General features: G+C 54.0%; 1 non-coding gene across 1 annotated transcript; it reads right to left on the bottom strand.

Moving 5' to 3' along the window:
- Positions 1-595: 595 nt before the first annotated feature.
- On the bottom strand, positions 596-2,434 carry LOC145654064 (18S ribosomal RNA). Its single transcript, XR_014120295.1, has one exon. It is a non-coding gene; the product is annotated as an 18S ribosomal RNA (ribosomal RNA).
- Between the last annotated feature and the right edge of the window lie 10,066 nt (positions 2,435-12,500).

Below are 12,500 nucleotides of genomic sequence, written 5' to 3'. Positions count from 1 at the left end.
GGGAACCGGCTGCGCCACCCACCACCACCACGCCCCAGGACGCCGGTGGGCGGACGAACACAGGAAGGGCCATGGCCTGCCCCACGAGGAGCAGCGCTCGCAACCCCCCCCGGAAAGTCCGCTCGTCAGCGAGCAAGGGGACGGGGATGAATGACAAGGACAACAAAATAGGAAAACCCCTCGCGGTGGACGGAGGCAGCGGCCGTGCGAGCGAGAGGGAGGGCGCGGGACGGACCCGTACGACCCGCTCGACTCGCAGGCGCTTCTCCTGCCGGCAAGGTGAGGGGAAACCGGCCTTCGCCCGACGAGCGGGGACGCCGAGTTTTTTGAACGACGCGTCTCTCGCGCTGGAACCCAGAGAATACCGGGGCCTGCGGGGGGGGGGGTGCTGAAGGACGACGCGGAGGAAGAGGCGGAGGACGAGGAAGGGGTGGGAGGGACTAGGCTCCTCCTTTATGCCTTCTGTCCAGCCTGACCTGCAAGCGACCACGTGTAACAGCAACCCCGAAGACCCTTTCGACCCTGGGCCCCGACGCGGGGGGACGGCGAAGTCGAGGGGGTCGGGAGAGGAGGCACGCCGGACAGCGTTACCCGTTAATGATCCTTTCGCAGGTTCACCTACGAAAACCTTGTTACGACTTTTACTTCCTCTAGATAGTCAAGTTTGATCGACTTCTCGGCGCTCCGCCAAGGCCCGCGAGGAGCCCCGGCGGGGCCGATCCGAGGACCTCACTAAACCATCCGATCGGTAGTAGCGACGGGCGGTGTGTACAAAGGGCAGGGACTTAATCAACGCGAGCTTATGACCCGCGCTTACTGGGAATTCCTCGTTCATGGGGAATAATTGCAATCCCCAGTCCCCATCACGAATGGGGTTCAGCGGATTACCCGCACCTCTCGGTGTAGGGTAGGCACACGCTGATCCAACCATTGTGGCGCGCGTGCAGCCCCGGACATCTAAGGGCATCACAGACCTGTTATTGCTCCATCTCGCGTGGCTGAACGCCACTTGTCCCTCTAAGAAGTTTGACGCCGACCGCGGAGGGCCGCGTAACTATTTAGCATGCCGGAGTCTCGTTCGTTATCGGAATTAACCAGACAAATCGCTCCACCAACTAAGAACGGCCATGCACCACCACCCACAGAATCGAGAAAGAGCTATCAATCTGTCAATCCTTTCCGTGTCCGGGCCGGGTGAGGTTTCCCGTGTTGAGTCAAATTAAGCCGCAGGCTCCACTCCTGGTGGTGCCCTTCCGTCAATTCCTTTAAGTTTCAGCTTTGCAACCATACTCCCCCCGGAACCCACAGACTCGTGGTTTCCCTCACGCTGCCCGGCGGGTCATGGGAATAACGCCGCCGGATCGCGGGTCGGCATAGTTTACGGTCGGAACTACGACGGTATCTGATCGTCTTCGAACCTCCGACTTTCGTTCTTGATTAATGAAAACATTCTTGGCAAATGCTTTCGCTTTCGTCCGTCTTGCGCCGGTCCAAGAATTTCACCTCTAGCGGCGCAATACGAATGCCCCCGGCCGTCCCTCTTAATCATGGCCCTGGTTCAGGAAACCCACAAAATAGAACCGGAGTCCTATTCCATTATTCCTAGCTCAGGTATTCAGGCGAGAAGCGGGCCCGCTTTGAACACTCTAATTTTTTCAAAGTAAACGCTCCGAGCCCCGTCCGGACACCCAGCCAAGGGCATCCGGGGGGCACCGGGAGACAGGGTCTGAGACAGGCGGTGGCACGCCTCGCGGCGGACCGCCAGCCCACTCCCGACATCCAACTACGAGCTTTTTAACTGCAGCAACTTTAATATACGCTATTGGAGCTGGAATTACCGCGGCTGCTGGCACCAGACTTGCCCTCCAATGGGTCCTCACCCATGGGTTTAGGATACGCTCATTCCGATTACAGGGCCTCGAAAGAGACCTGTATCGTTATTTTTCGTCACTACCTCCCCGTGTCGGGAATGGGTAATTTGCGTGCCTGCTGCCTTCCTTGGATGTGGTAGCCGTTTCTCAGGCTCCCTCTCCGGAATCGAACCCTGATTCCCCGTTACCCGTGGTCACCATGGTAGCCGACTATGGTACCATCGAAAGTTGATAGGGCAGACATTCGAATGAGACGTCGCCGCCGCGGAGGGCGCGCGATCGGCCCGAGGTTATCTAGAGTCACCAAAGCGGCCGGGGGGCCCGAGCCCCCCGGATGGGTTTTGGGTCTGATAAATGCACGCATCCCCCGAAGGGTCAGCGCTCGTTTGCATGTATTAGCTCTAGAATTACCACAGTTATCCGAGTAACGTGTGGAGCGATCAAAGGAACCATAACTGATTTAATGAGCCATTCGCAGTTTCACTGTACCGGCCGTGTGCACTTAGACCTGCATGGCTTAATCTTTGAGACAAGCATATGTTACTGGCAGGATCAACCAGGTAGTTTGCACCGTGGTCTGGGATGAACCACGAGTGACATCCGCCTCCCCTTCCGGGGGCTAGGAAGCAGCGGGTTGTAAGTGCGTGCGCCGTCAGGTCCAGACGCCATACAGGGCTACCCAGGACAGCTTCCGCGGCCAGTGTAAACGTGCTCGCGCACCGCCCTCTGGCCTTCGGACGCCGACCTCTCACCTTGATGCAAAGCTGTCCCATCCGGTCATGCCCGCACCGTACCCCGTCCACCTCCTCCGGAGGTGCGGACGGCCGACTCCAGGTGCTTTCGGCGTTCCCTCTCTTCACGCCGTTTTGATTTTCGTGGGCCGCTGGTGGGGGGACAAGGGAAAGACCTCGTCGAATTCCCTCCCCCCTAGCCTCGCTCAACCTACGTTTCGTGATGTAACCAAGAAGAGTGATTCGTGGGCCCAGGTAGGTTTGAAGAGGAGGCCAACAAAGCAGGGCACTCCCTTCCTCCCAAACCACAGACACCAGTATAGGACAACTGAGTAGACAGACTGGCCGTCTGAGTCTCCCCCAGAGAGTTCTGGGATGGGTTACAAATAACCCCCACCCCCCATCAGAGGCTTGACCCGCTAGAACCAGGGAGGATCTGTCAAAACCGCTCTCCACATCAGAAGTTCTGGATCAGCCGGGGCTGGTCGGCAGACGTCCACCTAAGGCCGTGGCCTAACCCCGTGTGGGGGGATAGCGCTCGCACCCGTACACGTGGACACCCGCTCGTCAAATGGCTGGCTCCTCACTTACCGTAGGGGGAATGGTTTGCCTACCCCTGGCGGGTCTGGTACTCCACTCTACCAAACAAGGAAGCAACACACCAATAGACCCCTGCAACACCGGGCAGCTTTGGGCAGTGTCACTACACTCCTCCTTGTTCTTCACGTTCCTTCCGTGGTGATTTTTTTTTTTTTTTCGTGGCCATTGCCGTGCATGGCTTCCCCATCGCTTTGCATGCTCTCCATTGCCTCGTGCTGCTTCACCATTGGTCTCACCTGGAGACCGAAGCCGCTCTCCCAGTAACCCGATGGTACCTGGCCAGAAAACCCCGTGCCCGATTTCATCTAGGACAAGGGCCAAACCACAGACCGTGCCCGTCCAGGGTCAACCCCTGGTCGGACAGGCCTGGTGGGTCGATACCATGGATGTGGCAGGCCGACGAGAATCCACTGGTACATTTACAAACACGCCCACCCTGGTGGCATGGCTGTACGACCCATCGTCGAAGCACGCTGCGGCGGACTGAGCCATTGGATCCAGTTGCCTGGGCGTACACTCAGCCCAACAGACGCACTCGGGTCGGGGAGAGCAAAGCAGACTGTGTGCCTGGATGTGCCCACTTCCATAGGGGAATCGGCATGATGGTTCACTTAACCCGAGGAGGGCTCCCCTCGCGGGATAAGCACCCCCCTCGGGGGATGGGGGGGGGGGGGGGGCATCCAGAGCACACCACTTTCCGGTAGGGGACAGGCGTTTGATCATGTGTCCGAGGGAGAGCTCCCCTTGCCGGCCGAACACCCCTCGGACTCCCCTTGGGCTTCCAGAGAACGCCACTGGATGAATTTAGTGCTTGGACCCCATTGATTCTCTTTGCTCTCCCATATACCCGACGGGACCTATTTGCAAAACCCCGTGCCAACCAGACCTCCAGGAAGGGGGCTGGCGGCTAACCATGCCCAGCAGGGTGCACCCTGGTCGGACACTTTGGGAGGGTCGAGAGCCTGGAAGTGCCACCCGGGGGAGTAATTCTGATTTCCGTTTTAATGCACTCAGGGACAGCCCGAGGACCTCTGTAGTGCACCTGAGGCGGACTGAGCCGTCGGGTCCAGGGGTCTGGAGTTCGGAACCTCCAGGGTTCACCTGGCTGTTCTCTTAGCCCGGCAGGGTGCACCCTGGTCGGACACTTTGGGAGGGTCGAGAGCCTGGATGTGCCACCCCGACGAGTAATGAGTTTTCCCTTCGTATCTCTTCCGGACCAGGTCCGATTCGCACGAAACTCGCTGGGCATGGCCAGGAGCGCCCCCTGCTGCCCACGCCACCGTCCCCGCGCTTCTACTCCCGAGGGCCGAGGAGACAGCGAAGCGTGGGTCGGGTCGCCTGCTTCCAGGGTCTCCCTGGTACTCTCCAGTCTCCCGAGTCCATCGGGTCCGACCTCGTATTTTTAGCCCAGACGGGGAATGAGAAAGGGGCCCCCGACCGCCCGAGGGCGGGCGCTCGCTTCTCAGCCTAGGAACGTCCGATTCCCACGAAACTTTTACGCCAGACGTTCCTGGCAGCGAGCGCGTTCAAAGGTGACCCGCGCTGCTTCTCTCCTCCCAAGGGCCGAAGAGATATTCGTCTTCAAACCCGACCGGCCCTGTGTTTGCCGCCCCGGCGGTTTTAAAAAATCATAGCGTAAAAACGGTGGGTGCGCTTCGCCTGCCGCTTGGACAGCGTTAAACGGCAGCCCCGGCTCTTTCCAAAGGGCCCTCAACCGACTTTCTGCTCCCAAGGAGCCCAGAGATATGAAACCGATAAATCAAAACCCCGTGCCAACCAGACCTCCAGGAAGGGGGCTGGCGGCTAACCATGCCCGGCAGGGTGCACCCTGGTCGGACGCTTTGGGAGGGTCGAGAGCCTGGATGTGCCACCCCGACGAGTAATGAGTTTTCCCTTCGTATCTCTTCCGGACCAGGTCCGATTCGCACGAAACTCGCTGGGCATGGCCAGGAGCGCCCCCTGCTGCCCACGCCACCGTCCCCGCGCTTCTACTCCCGAGGGCCGAGGAGACAGCGAAGCGTGGGTCGGGTCGCCTGCTTCCAGGGTCTCCCTGGTACTCTCCAGTCTCCCGAGTCCATCGGGTCCGACCTCGTATTTTTAGCCCAGACGGGGAATGAGAAAGGGGCCCCCGACCGCCCGAGGGCGGGCGCTCGCTTCTCAGCCTAGGAACGTCCGATTCCCACGAAACTTTTACGCCAGACGTTCCTGGCAGCGAGCGCGTTCAAAGGTGACCCGCGCTGCTTCTCTCCTCCCAAGGGCCGAAGAGATATTCGTCTTCAAACCCGACCGGCCCTGTGTTTGCCGCCCCGGCGGTTTTAAAAAATCATAGCGTAAAAACGGTGGGTGCGCTTCGCCTGCCGCTTGGACAGCGTTAAACGGCAGCCCCGGCTCTTTCCAAAGGGCCCTCAACCGACTTTCTGCTCCCAAGGAGCCCAGAGATATGAAACCGAAAAATCAAAACCCCGTGCCAACCAGACCTCCAGGAAGGGGGCTGGCGGCTAACCATGCCCGGCAGGGTGCACCCTGGTCGGACGCTTTGGGAGGGTCGAGAGCCTGGATGTGCCACCCCGACGAGTAATGAGTTTTCCCTTCGTATCTCTTCCGGACCAGGTCCGATTCGCACGAAACTCGCTGGGCATGGCCAGGAGCGCCCCCTGCTGCCCACGCCACCGTCCCCGCGCTTCTACTCCCGAGGGCCGAGGAGACAGCGAAGCGTGGGTCGGGTCGCCTGCTTCCAGGGTCTCCCTGGTACTCTCCAGTCTCCCGAGTCCATCGGGTCCGACCTCGTATTTTTAGCCCAGACGGGGAATGAGAAAGGGGCCCCCGACCGCCCGAGGGCGGGCGCTCGCTTCTCAGCCTAGGAACGTCCGATTCCCACGAAACTTTTACGCCAGACGTTCCTGGCAGCGAGCGCGTTCAAAGGTGACCCGCGCTGCTTCTCTCCTCCCAAGGGCCGAAGAGATATTCGTCTTCAAACCCGACCGGCCCTGTGTTTGCCGCCCCGGCGGTTTTAAAAAATCATAGCGTAAAAACGGTGGGTGCGCTTCGCCTGCCGCTTGGACAGCGTTAAACGGCAGCCCCGGCTCTTTCCAAAGGGCCCTCAACCGACTTTCTGCTCCCAAGGAGCCCAGAGATATGAAACCGATAAATCAAAACCCCGTGCCAACCAGACCTCCAGGAAGGGGGCTGGCGGCTAACCATGCCCGGCAGGGTGCACCCTGGTCGGACGCTTTGGGAGGGTCGAGAGCCTGGATGTGCCACCCCGACGAGTAATGAGTTTTCCCTTCGTATCTCTTCCGGACCAGGTCCGATTCGCACGAAACTCGCTGGGCATGGCCAGGAGCGCCCCCTGCTGCCCAGGCCTGGCTCTGGGCCTGGGCACACTTCATTCACTTTGTACCTTTAAATCATACTACTACTACCACCAGACTTCCAGGCCCAAGAGGTCAAACACAGTCATGCCCAGCAAAGTAGCTCTGGGCCTGGGCACACTTCATTCACTTTGTACCTTTAAATCATACTACTACTACCACCAGACTTCCAGGCCCAAGAGGTCAAACACATTCATGCCCAGCAAAGTAGCTCTGGGCCTGGGCACACTTCAATCACTTTGTGCCTTTAAATCATACTACTACTACCAGACTTCCAGGCCCAAGAGGTCAAACACAGTCATGCCCAGCAAAGTAGCTCTGGGCCTGGGCACACTTCATTCACTTTGTGCCTTTAAATCATACTACTACTACCACCAGAATTCCAGGGCCAAGAGGTCACACAGTCATACACAGCAAAGTAGCTCTGGGCCTGGGCACACTTCAAGAAGTTTGACCCTTTATATAAGCCTAGAAATAGACTTCCAGGGCCAAGAGGTCAACCACAGTCATGCACAGCAAAGTAGCTCTGGGCCTGGGCACACTTCAATCACTTTGTGCCTTTAAATCATACTACTACTACCACCAGACTTCCAGGCCCAAGAGTTCAAACACATTCATGCCCAGCAAAGTAGCTCTGGGCCTGGGCACACTTCAAGATGTTTGACCCTTTATATAAGCCTAGAAATAGACTTCCAGAGCCAAGAGGTCAAACACAGTCATGCCCAGCAAAGTAGCTCTGGGCCTGGGCACACTTCAATCACTTTGTGCCTTTAAATCATACTACTACTACTACCAGACTTCCAGACCCAAGAGGTCAAACACAGTCATGCCCAGCAAAGTAGCTCTGGGCCTGGGCACACTTCAAGAAGTTTGACCCTTTATATAAGCCTAGAAATAGACTTCCAGGCCCAAGAGTTCAAACACATTCATGCCCAGCAAAGTAGCTCTGGGCCTGGGCACACTTCAATCACTTTGTGCCTTTAAATCATACTACTACTACCAGACTTCCAGGCCCCAGGGGTCAAACACAGTCATGCCCAGCAAAGTAGCTCTGGGCCTGGGCACACTTCAAGAAGTTTGACCCTTTATATAAGCCTAGAAATAGACTTCCAGGCCCAAGAGGTCAAACACAGTCATGCCCAGCAAAGTAGCTCTGGGCCTGGGCACACTTCATTCACTTTGTACCTTTAAATCATACTACTACTACTACTACTACTACTACTACCAGACTTCCAGGCCCAAGAGGTCAAACACAGTCATGCCCAGCAAAGTAGCTCTGGGCCTGGGCACACTTCAATCACTTTGTGCCTTTAAATCATACTACTACTACCACCAGACTTCCAGGGCCAAGAGGTCACACAGTCATGCACAGCAAAGTAGCTCTGGGCCTGGGCACACTTCAAGAAGTTTGACCATTTATATAAGCCTAGAAATAGACTTCCAGGCCCAAGAGGTCAAACACAGTCATGCACAGCAAAGTAGCTCTGGGCCTGGGCTCACTTCATTCACTTTGTACCTTTAAATCATACTACTACTACCAGACTTCCAGGCCCAAGAGTTCAAACACATTCATGCCCAGCAAAGTAGCTCTGGGCCTGGGCACACTTCAATCACTTTGTGCCTTTAAATCATACTACTACTACCAGACTTCCAGGCCCAAGAGGTCAAACACAGTCATGCCCAGCAAAGTAGCTCTGGGCCTGGGCACACTTCATTCACTTTGTGCCTTTAAATCATACTACTACTACCACCAGAATTCCAGGGCCAAGAGGTCACACAGTCATACACAGCAAAGTAGCTCTGGGCCTGGGCACACTTCAAGAAGTTTGACCCTTTATATAAGCCTAGAAATAGACTTCCAGAGCCAAGAGGTCAAACACAGTCATGCACAGCAAAGTAGCTCTGGGCCTGGGCACACTTCAATCACTTTGTGCCTTTAAATCATACTACTACTACTACTACCAGACTTCCAGACCCAAGAGGTCAAACACAGTCATGCCCAGCAAAGTAGCTCTGGGCCTGGGCACACTTCAAGAAGTTTGACCCTTTATATAAGCCTAGAAATAGACTTCCAGGCCCAAGAGGTCAAACACAGTCATGCCCAGCAAAGTAGCTCTGGGCCTGGGCACACTTCATTCACTTTGTACCTTTAAATCATACTACTACTACTACTACTACTACTACTACTACTACTACTACCAGACTTCCAGGCCCAAGACGTCAAACACAGTCATGCCCAGCAAAGTAGCTCTGGGCCTGGGCACACTTCATTCACTTTGTGCCTTTAAATCATACTACTACTACTACCACCAGAATTCCAGGGCCAAGAGGTCACACAGTCATACACAGCAAAGTAGCTCTGGGCCTGGGCACACTTCAAGAAGTTTGACCCTTTATATAAGCCTAGAAATAGACTTCCAGAGCCAAGAGGTCAAACACAGTCATGCACAGCAAAGTAGCTCTGGGCCTGGGCACACTTCATTCACTTTGTGCCTTTAAATCATACTACTACTACCAGACTTCCAGGCCCAAGAGTTCAAACACATTCATGCCCAGCAAAGTAGCTCTGGGCCTGGGCACACTTCATTCACTTTGTGCCTTTAAATCATACTACTACTACCACCAGACTTCCAGGGCCAAGAGGTCAACCACAGTCATGCCCAGCAAAGTAGCTCTGGGCCTGGGCACACTTCAAGATGTTTGACCCTTTATATAAGCCTAGAAATAGACTTCCAGGCCCAAGAGTTCAAACACAGTCATGCACAGCAAAGTAGCTCTGGGCCTGGGCACACTTCATTCACTTTGTACCTTTAAATCATACTACTACTACCACCAGACTTCCAGGCCCAAGAGGTCAAACACATTCATGCCCAGCAAAGTAGCTCTGGGCCTGGGCACACTTCAATCACTTTGTGCCTTTAAATCATACTACTACTACCAGACTTCCAGGCCCAAGAGGTGAAACACAGTCATGCCCAGCAAAGTAGCTCTGGGCCTGGGCACACTTCAAGAAGTTTGACCCTTTATATAAGCCTAGAAATAGACTTCCAGAGCCAAGAGGTCAAACACAGTCATGCACAGCAAAGTAGCTCTGGGCCTGGGCACACTTCAATCACTTTGTGCCTTTAAATCATACTACTACTACTACCAGACTTCCAGACCCAAGAGGTCAAACACAGTCATGCCCAGCAAAGTAGCTCTGGGCCTGGGCACACTTCAAGATGTTTGACCCTTTATATAAGCCTAGAAATAGACTTCCAGAGCCAAGAGGTCAAACACAGTCATGCCCAGCAAAGTAGCTCTGGGCCTGGGCACACTTCATTCACTTTGTACCTTTAAATCATACTACTACTACCAGACTTCCAGGCCCAAGACGTCAAACACAGTCATGCCCAGCAAAGTAGCTCTGGGCCTGGGCACACTTCATTCACTTTGTACCTTTAAATCATACTACTACTACCAGACTTCCAGGCCCAAGAGGTCAAACACAGTCATGCCCAGCAAAGTAGCTCTGGGCCTGGGCACACTTCAATCACTTTGTGCCTTTAAATCATACTACTACTACCACCAGACTTCCAGGCCCAAGAGGTCAAACACAGTCATGCCCAGCAAAGTAGCTCTGGGCCTGGGCACACTTCATTCACTTTGTACCTTTAAATCATACTACTACTACCACCAGACTTCCAGGCCCAAGAGGTCAAACACATTCATGCCCAGCAAAGTAGCTCTGGGCCTGGGCACACTTCAATCACTTTGTGCCTTTAAATCATACTACTACTACCAGACTTCCAGGCCCAAGAGGTCAAACACAGTCATGCCCAGCAAAGTAGCTCTGGGCCTGGGCACACTTCATTCACTTTGTGCCTTTAAATCATACTACTACTACCACCACCAGACTTCCAGGGCCAAGAGGTCAACCACAGTCATGCACAGCAAAGTAGCTCTGGGCCTGGGCACACTTCAATCACTTTGTGCCTTTAAATCATACTACTACTACCACCAGACTTCCAGGCCCAAGAGTTCAAACACATTCATGCCCAGCAAAGTAGCTCTGGGCCTGGGCACACTTCAAGATGTTTGACCCTTTATATAAGCCTAGAAATAGACTTCCAGAGCCAAGAGGTCAAACACAGTCATGCCCAGCAAAGTAGCTCTGGGCCTGGGCACACTTCAATCACTTTGTGCCTTTAAATCATACTACTACTACTACCAGACTTCCAGACCCAAGAGGTCAAACACAGTCATGCCCAGCAAAGTAGCTCTGGGCCTGGGCACACTTCAAGAAGTTTGACCCTTTATATAAGCCTAGAAATAGACTTCCAGGCCCAAGAGGTCAAACACAGTCATGCCCAGCAAAGTAGCTCTGGGCCTGGGCACACTTCAAGATGTTTGACCCTTTATATAAGCCTAGAAATAGACTTCCAGGCCCAAGAGTTCAAACACAGTCATGCACAGCAAAGTAGCTCTGGGCCTGGGCACACTTCATTCACTTTGTACCTTTAAATCATACTACTACTACCACCAGACTTCCAGGCCCAAGAGGTCAAACACATTCATGCCCAGCAAAGTAGCTCTGGGCCTGGGCACACTTCAATCACTTTGTGCCTTTAAATCATACTACTACTACCAGACTTCCAGGCCCAAGAGGTGAAACACAGTCATGCCCAGCAAAGTAGCTCTGGGCCTGGGCACACTTCAAGAAGTTTGACCCTTTATATAAGCCTAGAAATAGACTTCCAGGCCCAAGAGTTCAAACACAGTCATGCACAGCAAAGTAGCTCTGGGCCTGGGCACACTTCAATCACTTTGTGCCTTTAAATCATACTACTACTACCACCAGACTTCCAGGCCCAAGAGGTCAAACACATTCATGCCCAGCAAAGTAGCTCTGGGCCTGGGCACACTTCAATCACTTTGTGCCTTTAAATCATACTACTACTACCAGACTTCCAGGCCCAAGAGGTGAAACACAGTCATGCCCAGCAAAGTAGCTCTGGGCCTGGGCACACTTCAAGAAGTTTGACCCTTTATATAAGCCTAGAAATAGACTTCCAGAGCCAAGAGGTCAAACACAGTCATGCACAGCAAAGTAGCTCTGGGCCTGGGCACACTTCAATCACTTTGTGCCTTTAAATCATACTACTACTACTACCAGACTTCCAGACCCAAGAGGTCAAACACAGTCATGCCCAGCAAAGTAGCTCTGGGCCTGGGCACACTTCAAGATGTTTGACCCTTTATATAAGCCTAGAAATAGACTTCCAGAGCCAAGAGGTCAAACACAGTCATGCCCAGCAAAGTAGCTCTGGGCCTGGGCACACTTCATTCACTTTGTACCTTTAAATCATACTACTACTACCAGACTTCCAGGCCCAAGACGTCAAACACAGTCATGCCCAGCAAAGTAGCTCTGGGCCTGGGCACACTTCATTCACTTTGTACCTTTAAATCATACTACTACTACTACTACTACTACTACTACTACTACCAGACTTCCAGGCCCAAGAGGTCAAACACAGTCATGCCCAGCAAAGTAGCTCTGGGCCTGGGCACACTTCAATCACTTTGTGCCTTTAAATCATACTACTACTACCACCAGACTTCCAGGGCCAAGAGGTCAACCACAGTCATGCACAGCAAAGTAGCTCTGGGCCTGGGCACACTTCAATCACTTTGTGCCTTTAAATCATACTACTACTACCACCAGACTTCCAGGCCCAAGAGTTCAAACACATTCATGCCCAGCAAAGTAGCTCTGGGCCTGGGCACACTTCAAGAAGTTTGACCCTTTATATAAGCCTAGAAATAGACTTCCAGAGCCAAGAGGTCAAACACAGTCATGCACAGCAAAGTAGCTCTGGGCCTGGGCACACTTCAATCAATTTGTGCCTTTAAATCATACTACTACTACTACCAGACTTCCAGGC

This window comes from Electrophorus electricus, unplaced genomic scaffold (genome assembly GCF_041902795.1).
Source record: "Electrophorus electricus isolate QZ-2024a unplaced genomic scaffold, ASM4190279v1 Scaffold116, whole genome shotgun sequence".
Taxonomy (NCBI): Eukaryota; Metazoa; Chordata; class Actinopteri; order Gymnotiformes; family Gymnotidae; genus Electrophorus; species Electrophorus electricus.
The sequence above is the reverse complement of the archived record's forward strand: the minus strand, read 5'-3'. Positions and strand labels throughout refer to the sequence as shown.